Source organism: Eriocheir sinensis, chromosome 9 (genome assembly GCF_024679095.1).
Source record: "Eriocheir sinensis breed Jianghai 21 chromosome 9, ASM2467909v1, whole genome shotgun sequence".
NCBI classification, from domain to species: Eukaryota; Metazoa; Arthropoda; class Malacostraca; order Decapoda; family Varunidae; genus Eriocheir; species Eriocheir sinensis.
The window spans coordinates 18,077,252-18,086,654 of record NC_066517.1 but is presented as its reverse complement, the minus strand read 5'-3'; the positions used below and the strand labels follow the sequence as shown (position 1 = coordinate 18,086,654).

General features: G+C 41.4%; 1 long non-coding RNA gene across 1 annotated transcript; it reads right to left on the bottom strand.

The window, feature by feature from the left end:
• Window positions 1-71: 71 nt before the first annotated feature.
• Window positions 72-1,308, bottom strand: LOC126996063 (uncharacterized). The gene is made up of 3 exons (XR_007750890.1): window positions 1,096-1,308; window positions 566-993; window positions 72-512 (listed from the first exon to the last, which is right to left on the bottom strand). It is a non-coding gene; the product is annotated as an uncharacterized LOC126996063 (long non-coding RNA).
• Window positions 1,309-9,403: the final 8,095 nt, after the last annotated feature.

The window sequence follows — 9,403 nt, the reverse complement described above, 5'->3', positions numbered from 1 at the left end:
TTTTAGACCACATCTTGTCATACTTGAGGGCTGAAATGAGAGCTTCGTTATCTCATGGTTGTGTACAGAGCTTCCCTTGCTAGCTATAACATGAATTTCCTCTTCCTCATCCTCGTAATGGTGTGCCCTGAGATAGTACTTCTGCGTCACTCATCTGCTTTCCATTTCCTTTCACGTACAGAAATATTAACATCCACAAACATGCACTGAAAGACGTTGGAATCCTCATCTATGGCATTTAGTAGATACCCTTTTTCTTTCCCTTGTCAAGTATACCCTTTTTCTTTCCCTTGTCAAATATACCCTTATCATTTCCCTTGTCAAATTTACCCTTTTCATTTCCCTTGTCAAGTATACCCTTTTTTCTTTCCCTTGTCAAATATATCCTTTCCCTTGTCACATTTACCCTATTCTTGCCCTTTTCAAGTATACCCATTTTTCTTTCCCTTGTCAAATATGCCCTTTTCTCTCCCTTGTCAAATATACCCTTTCCTTTCTCTTGTCAAATATAACTTTTTCTTGCCCTTGTCAAATATAACCTTTTAGTTTCCCATGTCAAATATACCCTTTTCTTTCCCATGTCAAATATGCCCTTTTCTTTCCCTTGTCAAATATACCCTTTTCTTTCCCTTGTCAAATATACCCTTTTCCTTTCCCTTGTCAAATATTCCCTTTTTCTTTCCCTTGTCAAATATTCCCTTTTTCTTTCCCTTGTCAAATATTCCCTTTTTCTTTTCCATGTCAAGTATACCCTTATTCTTTCCCTTGTCAAATATACCCTTTTTCTTTCCCATGTCAAATATACCCTTTCCTTTCTCTTGTCAAATATAACTTTCTCTTGCCCTTGTCAAATATAACCTTTTTCTTTCCCTTGTCAAATATACCCTTTTTCTTTCCCATGTCAAGTATAACCTTTTTCTTTCCCATGTCAAGTATAACCTTTTTCTTTCCCTTGTCAAATATACGCTTTTTCTTTCCCATGTCAAGTATACCCTTTTTCCCTTGTCAAATATACCCTTTTTCTTTCCCATGTCAAATATACCCTTTCCTTTCTCTTGTCAAATATAACTTTCTCTTGCCCTTGTCAAATATAACCTTTTTCTTTCCCTTGTCAAATATAACCTTTTTCTTTCCCATGTCAAATATACCCTTTCCTTTCTCTTGTCAAATATAACTTTCTCTTGCCCTTGTCAAATATAACCTTTTTCTTTCCCTTGTCAAATATAACCTTTTTCTTTCCCTTGTCAAATATACGCTTTTTCTTTCCCATGTCAAGTATAACCTTTTTCTTTCCCTTGTCAAATATACGCTTTTTCTTTCCCATGTCAAGTATACCCTTTTTCCCTTGTCAAATATACCCTTTTTCTTTCCCATGTCAAGTATACCCTTATTCTTTCCCATGTCAAGCCTACCATCTCCCTTCTCATATACTAAATCGCTATTGGACATGTGGAACTATGCACCAGAACACTTAGCATACCTTTGTCTCTGAAGCCCTACAAGTACCAGTATGTCACCCCATCAAGATCGCCCGCCCGTGTGGTGTGGCTTACCCTGACAGACCATAGTGGAGGGAGGGAGGGAGGAGGCCCCAGGCAGGAACTTCATAGGGTTTCAGCCACATATTTGATATTGTATATTTTTATCTAAATTAAACACACCTTCAGTTTACAGATAGAGAGTATTATTAACTCGGGGTATATATATATCGTCTTGGTGTACAGATAAGTATGTACTGCTATGTTGTACTTATTAATGTGAATAAATATGGTGTAAATCGTAGAGGTGTGTCTCCTGCCCCCAAAGGTTTGAGTCCCCCCTGGAAGTGAATACCAAGGGGGACAAAGAGCATCGGACTCCCTTCCCCTTCCCCTAGGTTGCCCTCTTGAGTGAACCACTTATAATCTGTTTTATTTATCTGTTTATTTGTGGTTTATTTATTTTATTCTGTATTGTCTGTCTTGTTACTGTTTCCTTCATGGTTGAGCAACACATCTATATTATTATCATTGTTGTTGTTGTTGTTATTATTATTATTATTATTATTATTATTATTATTATTATTATTATTATTATTATTATTATTATTATTGAGATCCACGAAAGGGCATAAAGGGAAAATAAAGAAAAATATATAGACCCAAACATAGTCCCCTTTATGAGCAGACATGGAAATGGGAAAATGAAAGACTGACAGTAAGGAGAAAAAAAAAAAAAAAAAAAAAAAAAATACAATCAATATCTGCAGTAGTTTCTCGTGTCTCATTCTCTGTTGACGAAGATCATTCACACATGCAATACTGTTCTTCACAAACTGGTATTTTACTCTTGATAATTAAATCTGTCAAGGATAACAACTCGGCATCCCTTAGCCTTGTCAGACATTACGAAGAAAACACTGATTCACAAATTGTTTTAAGCGATCATAGACAAACAACATCCTTCAGCATTGTCAAGTATCATGAAAAAACGAAATAAACAACTCAACATCTTTCAGCATTGTCAAGTATTATGAAAAAACAAAATAAACAACTCAACACCCTTCAGCATTGTCAAGTATCATGAAAAAACGAAATAAACAACTCAACATCTTTCAGCATTGTCAAGTATTATGAAAAAACAAAATAAACAACTCAACATCCTTCAGCATTGTCAAGCATCATGAAGAAACAAAATAAACAACTCAGCATCCTTCAGCATTGTCAAGTATTATGAAGAAACAAAACAAACAACTCAACATCCTTCAGCATTGTCAAGTATTATGAAAAAAACAAAATAAACAACTCAACATCCTTCAGCATTGTCAAGCATTATGAAAAAAACAAAATAACTCAACATCCTTCAGCATTGTCAAGTATTATGAAAAAACAAAATAAACAACTCAACATCCTTCAGCATTGTCAAGTATTATGAAAAAACAAAATAAACAACTCAACATCCTTCAGCATTGTCAAGTATTATGAAAAAACAAAATAAACAACTCAACATCCTTCAGCATTGTCAAGTAGTATGAAAAAAACAAAATAAACAACTCAAAATCCTTCAGCATTGTCAAGTATTATGAAGAAACAAAATAAACAACTCAACATCCTTCAGCATTGTCAAGTATTATGAAAAAACAAAATAAACAACTCAACATCCTTCAGCATTGTCAAGTATTATGAAGAAACAAAATAAACAACTCAACATCCTTCAGCATTGTCAAGTATTATGAAAAAACAAAATAAACAACTCAACATCCTTCAGCATTGTCAAGTATTATGAAAAAACAAAATAACTCAAAATCCTTCAGCATTGTCAAGTATTATGAAAAAACAAAATAAACAACTCAACATCCTTCAGCATTGTCAAGTATTATGAAGAAACAAAACAAACAACTCAACATCCTTCAGCATTGTCAAGTATTATGAAGAAACAAAATAAACAACTCAAAATCCTTCAGCATTGTCAAGTATTATGAAAAAACAAAACACGACGCAATGATAGTCCTGATGATCCTCTTTGCTATGAGATCGAACCGTCCTTCCACCCTAAAAAGGAGAGTACCATCCCGCAGGCGTTTCCATGGCGGAGGCTTGAACACTATCGCCCGCTTTGCTTTCTTATGTTTTGCCTCGGCTCTTCCTCTTCCTCTTTCTCCCTTTCTCCTTCTCCTCATGCTCCTTCTCCCCCTTGCTCTCCTCTTCCTCCCCTTTTCTCTCCTCTTGTTCCTTTTCTTCCCCTGTTTTCTCCTCTTCATCCTGCTCTTCCTCCTCCTCCTTTCTCTCCTTCTCCTCCCCTTTTCTCTCCGCGTCTTCGTCCTCCTCCTCCTCTCTCCTTCTCCTCTCCTTTTCTCTCCGCGTCTCCGTCCTCCTCCTCCTCCGCTCTCCCCAACAACACTGCTGGTTCGTTTTTTGAGTCGTTTTACAAGGCGCGCCGGGTTGTCGGTTTTGCTCATCCTTTTTTATATATATCACTTTTACGACTGAGTGTGTAATATGTCAACTTATATCTGTGAAAGTCCGACCCTTGAAGCTAAAACTCCGCCCATAAACACTAGCCACGTAAATGTTAAGAAAGAGTGATATGACGTGTAAGCAAGCTGACGTGAAACCATTGGCCTACCATTGTATCTTTTTAGTTTCCTGGTGCTACTTCCACATGTATCCATAGTTGTATAATCACACTCTGTACTGCCTGGGGGTTGGGATGGCATGCTCCTCCCTTCTCCTTTGTTGTTTACTTGCAACAATAAACAATCAATCAATCAATCAATCATCGGACACTATGGGTCGTATTCTAAGACATTTCGCCGCCCAAGAACACATATTTGACAAGGCTTTCGTAGGAGTTGTGGGCATTTCCAGGGGTAGTTTTATGGCCCTGGTGTTAGTTTGACCCTTCCTCTGTACCATGAACCTAAGGAAACACTCATTAGAACTCGACTGACCCTCTCTTTAACCTTTATAAATTGTTAATGTGAGAAGCGATAGTGTCTTGTAACACCAGAATATTTCAGCGTGTGGAGGTCAGCGAGCATTAATAAGCGGTCTTGTGTTGGGGTGGGCGAGGGCGGGGAGAAGGGGTGGAGGTGGGCGGGGGGCGACGGGATGACAGGTGTGTGTGTGTGTGTGTGTGTGTGTGTGTGAAAAAAACGACTTTCCTCAATACTTACTTACTTATTTACTTTATTTTCCTCATTACTTACTTACTTTCCTCATTGCGTCCGTGTGACTCAAATGGGACAAAGAAAATCCATGCAAGTTCTCATATATAAAGATAGATAGATAGATGTGTGTGTATGTGTGTGTGTGTGTCTGTCTGTGCGCTGGGGGCGGTTCGGCTACCGGATGTTGTGGGGGGGGTGTTGAAGGTGGCGTGGGGGGACGCCTTACCTTTACCTGGCGCTTCTGGTGGTGGTGGTGGTGGTGGTAGTGGTGGGTGCTTTCTCCCTCCTCCTCCTCCTCCTCCTCCTTACTCCTTTCTCCCCTCCTCCTTTCTCTCCTTCCCCTCCTCCTCTTCCCCCTTCCTCCCTCTCCTCCTTCCCCTCCTCCTCCTTACTCCTTTCTCCCCTCCTCCTTCTCTCCTCCTCTTCCTTCCTCCCTCTCCTCCTCCCCTCCTCCTTTCTCTCCTTCCCCCTCCTCTTCTCCTCCTCCTCCTCCTTACTCCTTTCTCTCCTCCTCTTCCCCTTCCTCCCTCTCCTCCTTCCCCTCTTCCTTTCTCTCCTTCCCCTACTTCTTCCTCTCCTCCTCCTCCTCCTCCTCCTCCTCCTCCTCTTTGCAGTGTATGACCTCTGCTGTTGCACCGCCAAGAGTGATATCCATCTTTATTTTTTATCTCCTCCTCCTCCTTCTCTTCCTCCTCTTCCTCCTCCTCCTCCTTCTACTCTCCTACTAACATCTATACTACTGTTACTACTATTTTTTCTCTTTTTTTCTCTTTCACACCATGAATAAAGTAAAAAAAAAGTACTGTATCTTCGAAGAGCATTGTAGGTATCGCAAATTCAAAGTAAATTATGCAATGAACGTTAAAACTGGTATACTGAGAGAGAGAGAGAGAGAGAGAGAGAGAGAGAGAGAGAGAGAGAGAGAGAGAGAGAGAGAGAGAGAGAGAGAGAGAGAAACGATATACACAAAACGTAATAAAATCGACCCCTTTGACCTCTTTCTTTGGGCATTATATACGCAGGGAGGGTGGGTTACCTGTCCCCCTCCCCCCCGACCCCCCTCTCCCCCTCCACGGCTTCCTGCTCCAGTGCTTCCCTCCGTATCACTCAACCTCGTGACGTCATACAGCGGCAGCCAATCACCGCCCAGGAACATTCACGGCAGGAAACTGACTATCAGGGCGATGTTTTCCACTGTTTATTATTGATTGCAGGTGTGGTACAGGTGTTTCAGTGTTCAGACCTTCATTATTTGCGTGTTTGAAGTCCCGGCCAACGCTGTGAGTGCCGTGTGGGGGTGGGGGTGGCCAGGGAAAGGTGTGTGGGCCGTGGACTGCTTGGTGTGGGCGGTGGGCGGTGGGCGGACCCTCGGGAAAAGGGTAACAGACCGGAAACTGTGAGAGTGTGGCGAGGGTGTCGGCTCCCGAAACTTATATGTATTGTCCTACCAGGTGGGTCGATTAGGTTATGAGGCTTGGTGAGTTCGACGCGTTCACCATTAACAACACGCTCAACAGGGAACATTTAGCCTAAGTCAGTGCCGATAAGAGAAAATTAGCTATACTCTTAAAACAATAAAAGTCATTCCCATTGTTTTATTAGATTATGAGGCTTGGTGAGTTCGACGCGTTTACCTTTAACAACACGCTCAACAGGGAACATTTGGTTTGGCCGAAGTCAGCGCCGAAGTAGGAAATCAATTACTCCTAAAACTAAAAAAAGGAAAAGAAAACAATTGTATCGTGTTATTAGGTTAAGAGTCTTGTGAGTTCGCCGCGACTGGGGGGGAGGAGAATAGAAAGGAGAGTGGAGAGGGGAGGTTAAGGAGAGAAGGGACGAGGAGAAGAGTGGGGAGGGGAAATTAAGGAGAGTCAGGGCGAGGAGGAGAGTGGGGAGAAGGAGAGTTAGCGCAGAAAAGAGAAAATCGGTTATACTCATAAAACATATTAAAATCATATCTCTAGTTAATTAAGGCTACGTGAGATCACTGCGATGAGTTAACGTTGAATGATAGGTTATACACTGAACGTTTGGTATAAGTAAGCGCCAATAATAGAGAAAAAAGTTATCCTCCAAACAATTAAAATCGATCATATGTCGTTTGATTGGGTTGTGAGTTCACTGCGATGCGTTAACGTTGTTTGATACGCTATACACTGAACGTTTGATATGAGTCACCGCAGAGTATAGGGAATCAACTGCAATTACTCTCAAAACAAAGGAAATCAATCATATCACTCACTGGAAGGTCTTTTTTACAGTAAAGGAGGCAGCTCAAGGGCAAAAACAACAAGCAAAAAACCAAATCGTAATCATATCGCTTATTGGAAGGCTTTTTTTTTTACCGTAAAGGAAGTAACTCAAGGGCAAAAACAAAAAAAACAACAAAAGGAAAAATAAAGTCCTTTAAGCGTTGTTCCGGTAGAAGAAAATAGAATGGAGTGGCCAAAATAGAGAATAGAGGAATAGAGCAATAGAGAATAGAGGAATAAAGCAATAGAGAATAGAGAATGGAGGAATAGAGCAACATAGAATAGAGAATAGAGGGATAGAGCAATTGAGAATAGAGCAATAGAGAATAAAGGAATAGAGCAATATAGAATAGAGAATAGAGCAATATAGAATAGAGAATAGAGGAATAGAGGAATAGAGAATAGAGAATAGGGGAATAGAGCAATATAGAATAGAGGAATAGAGAATAGAGCAATAGAGAATAGAGGAATAGAGGAATAGAGAATAGAGAATAGAGGTGTCTTGATAATCCCCTTCCTTCTTGCGTTTGTATTTCGGCGTGCAAGTTTCCTTCGCTAATCTCGATACCTGGGGCGGCGTGAGGGTCGGGCCAGGTCGTCTTCGGTTCAAAGGTCAGCTGAGGGGAAGAAGGAGGAGGAGCAGGAGGAGGAGGAGGCATAATCGCCACTTCAGCGCACAAGGCCAACAGGTGCGCAGGTTAAGAGTAAATCATGACAAAAACCTGCCCCGCGCGTGTTGTGTTAGCCAGGTGACGCCGAAGCCTGTCAAGGGAACTGATCGTGGCCATATTTTTAAACATTTCGCCGCCCCAGCACACATATTTGGCAAGGCTTTCGTAGGAGTTTTGGGGCATTTGCAGAGGTAGTTTTATGGCCCTTCTGGTAGTCTGAGGCAGTAATCCTCCCTTAGGTACGTTATTTAGGTGTGTACTGTGATATTAACCTACTATGTGTGCTATATGGGTGTATGGGATAGTGTAGACTGCATGGTATTGCCTTATCACCCTTGTATTTTATTGGGGTGTATAGGGTGGCGGCGTAATGGAAGTGTATGGGCTGTGATACCCTCTATGTCATTGTTGCCAGATTGTCTAACTCAGCCTCTTACATTTCCCGACTTCCGACCCAAAAACTGTCTCGGATTCACTTATAATTATCGTTAAAATAGTTAATTCCTGATGTTTCTTGGCAATAGTTAGGCGTCAGAAACCTGTAAATACTATGCTCTGAGTACGACAATCTGGCAACGGTGCTCTATATATGTAAAATTGATGTATATATGCGTAATAAGGATGTGTAGGATTGATTATTCCATCTTTCACCCCTGCTCATGTCTTCACCCCTATTGCTTTATATCGCCTCGTAGGTCTACCTCCTCATCTGTACCGATTAATCTCCTTTTTCGCCTTTGGAAATAGTTAACGTGAGAGGTAGATGCGTCTGAGAATAGCGACCTGTCATTCATTTCTTAAGGCCAATAAAGAAGTTACATTCGTTCTCATGAGTTTTTTTTTTCACGTTGATGGTAGGTATAGAAGCCTTGCCAAACTTCCACCAAGGCCACAAAAGGAGATTAGTCGAGTTCTCATGATCGTTTTTTTTTCACGTTGATGGTAGGTATAGAAGCCTTGCCAAACTTCCACCAAGGCCACAAAAGGAGATTAGTCGGGTTCTCATGATCGTTTTTCACATCCATGGTTCAGAAGCCTTGTCAAATTATTACTAGGCTCGTAACACTACCCATGGAAATGCCCACAACTTCTACGAAAGCCTTGTCAACTGTGAGCGTGTAATGTCCTTAAATGCTTGAGAACTAACTGACTATCCACGTGTAACAATGGACAGCGACATATTAGAATCTATGGAAAGGGTAACACATTTTAGGCTATTCAAGGTTAGAGAAACTTGCCATATAGGTTTAAACGTTTCAGTTGCATTCTCTATGAAGTCGAAAGTAGGAGAGTTGTAAAAAGTGACGATTGAAAGATATACAAATGAATGAAGGGCTTTAAAAGGATATCACTAAGATTTTGTAGGACACGTAGCAATGAATTTAGATTAGACAGATTCAAATTCAGCAAAGAACTGGTTGACGAATAGAGGAATAGATCGGTGGTAATAGACTGACATTTTCCCTCTTTTTTTTTTAAGGGGGGAAGGGACACACACACACACACACACACACACACACACACACACACACACACACATCGTCATAGTAAAATAGAAAAATGAAACTCAGGTGACGAGGAAGTGACGGAGATGAGTCCTCCGGCACGTTTAGAGGGAGAGGGAGAGGGGGAGGGGGGGCGGAAAAGAGGGGGGGTGACATTTGGGGTGGAGAGGTGGAAGGTGGGGGAGGGGGGAAGGAGTGAGACAGGACGTAGGGGAAAGAGGGAGAGAAGGAGGGGGAGAGGAGAGTGGGGAAGGGGAGAGAAGGAGAGGAGGGAGGAGGGGGAGGAGAGTAGGGAAGGGGAGAGAAGGAGGGTAGGGAGGAGGAGAG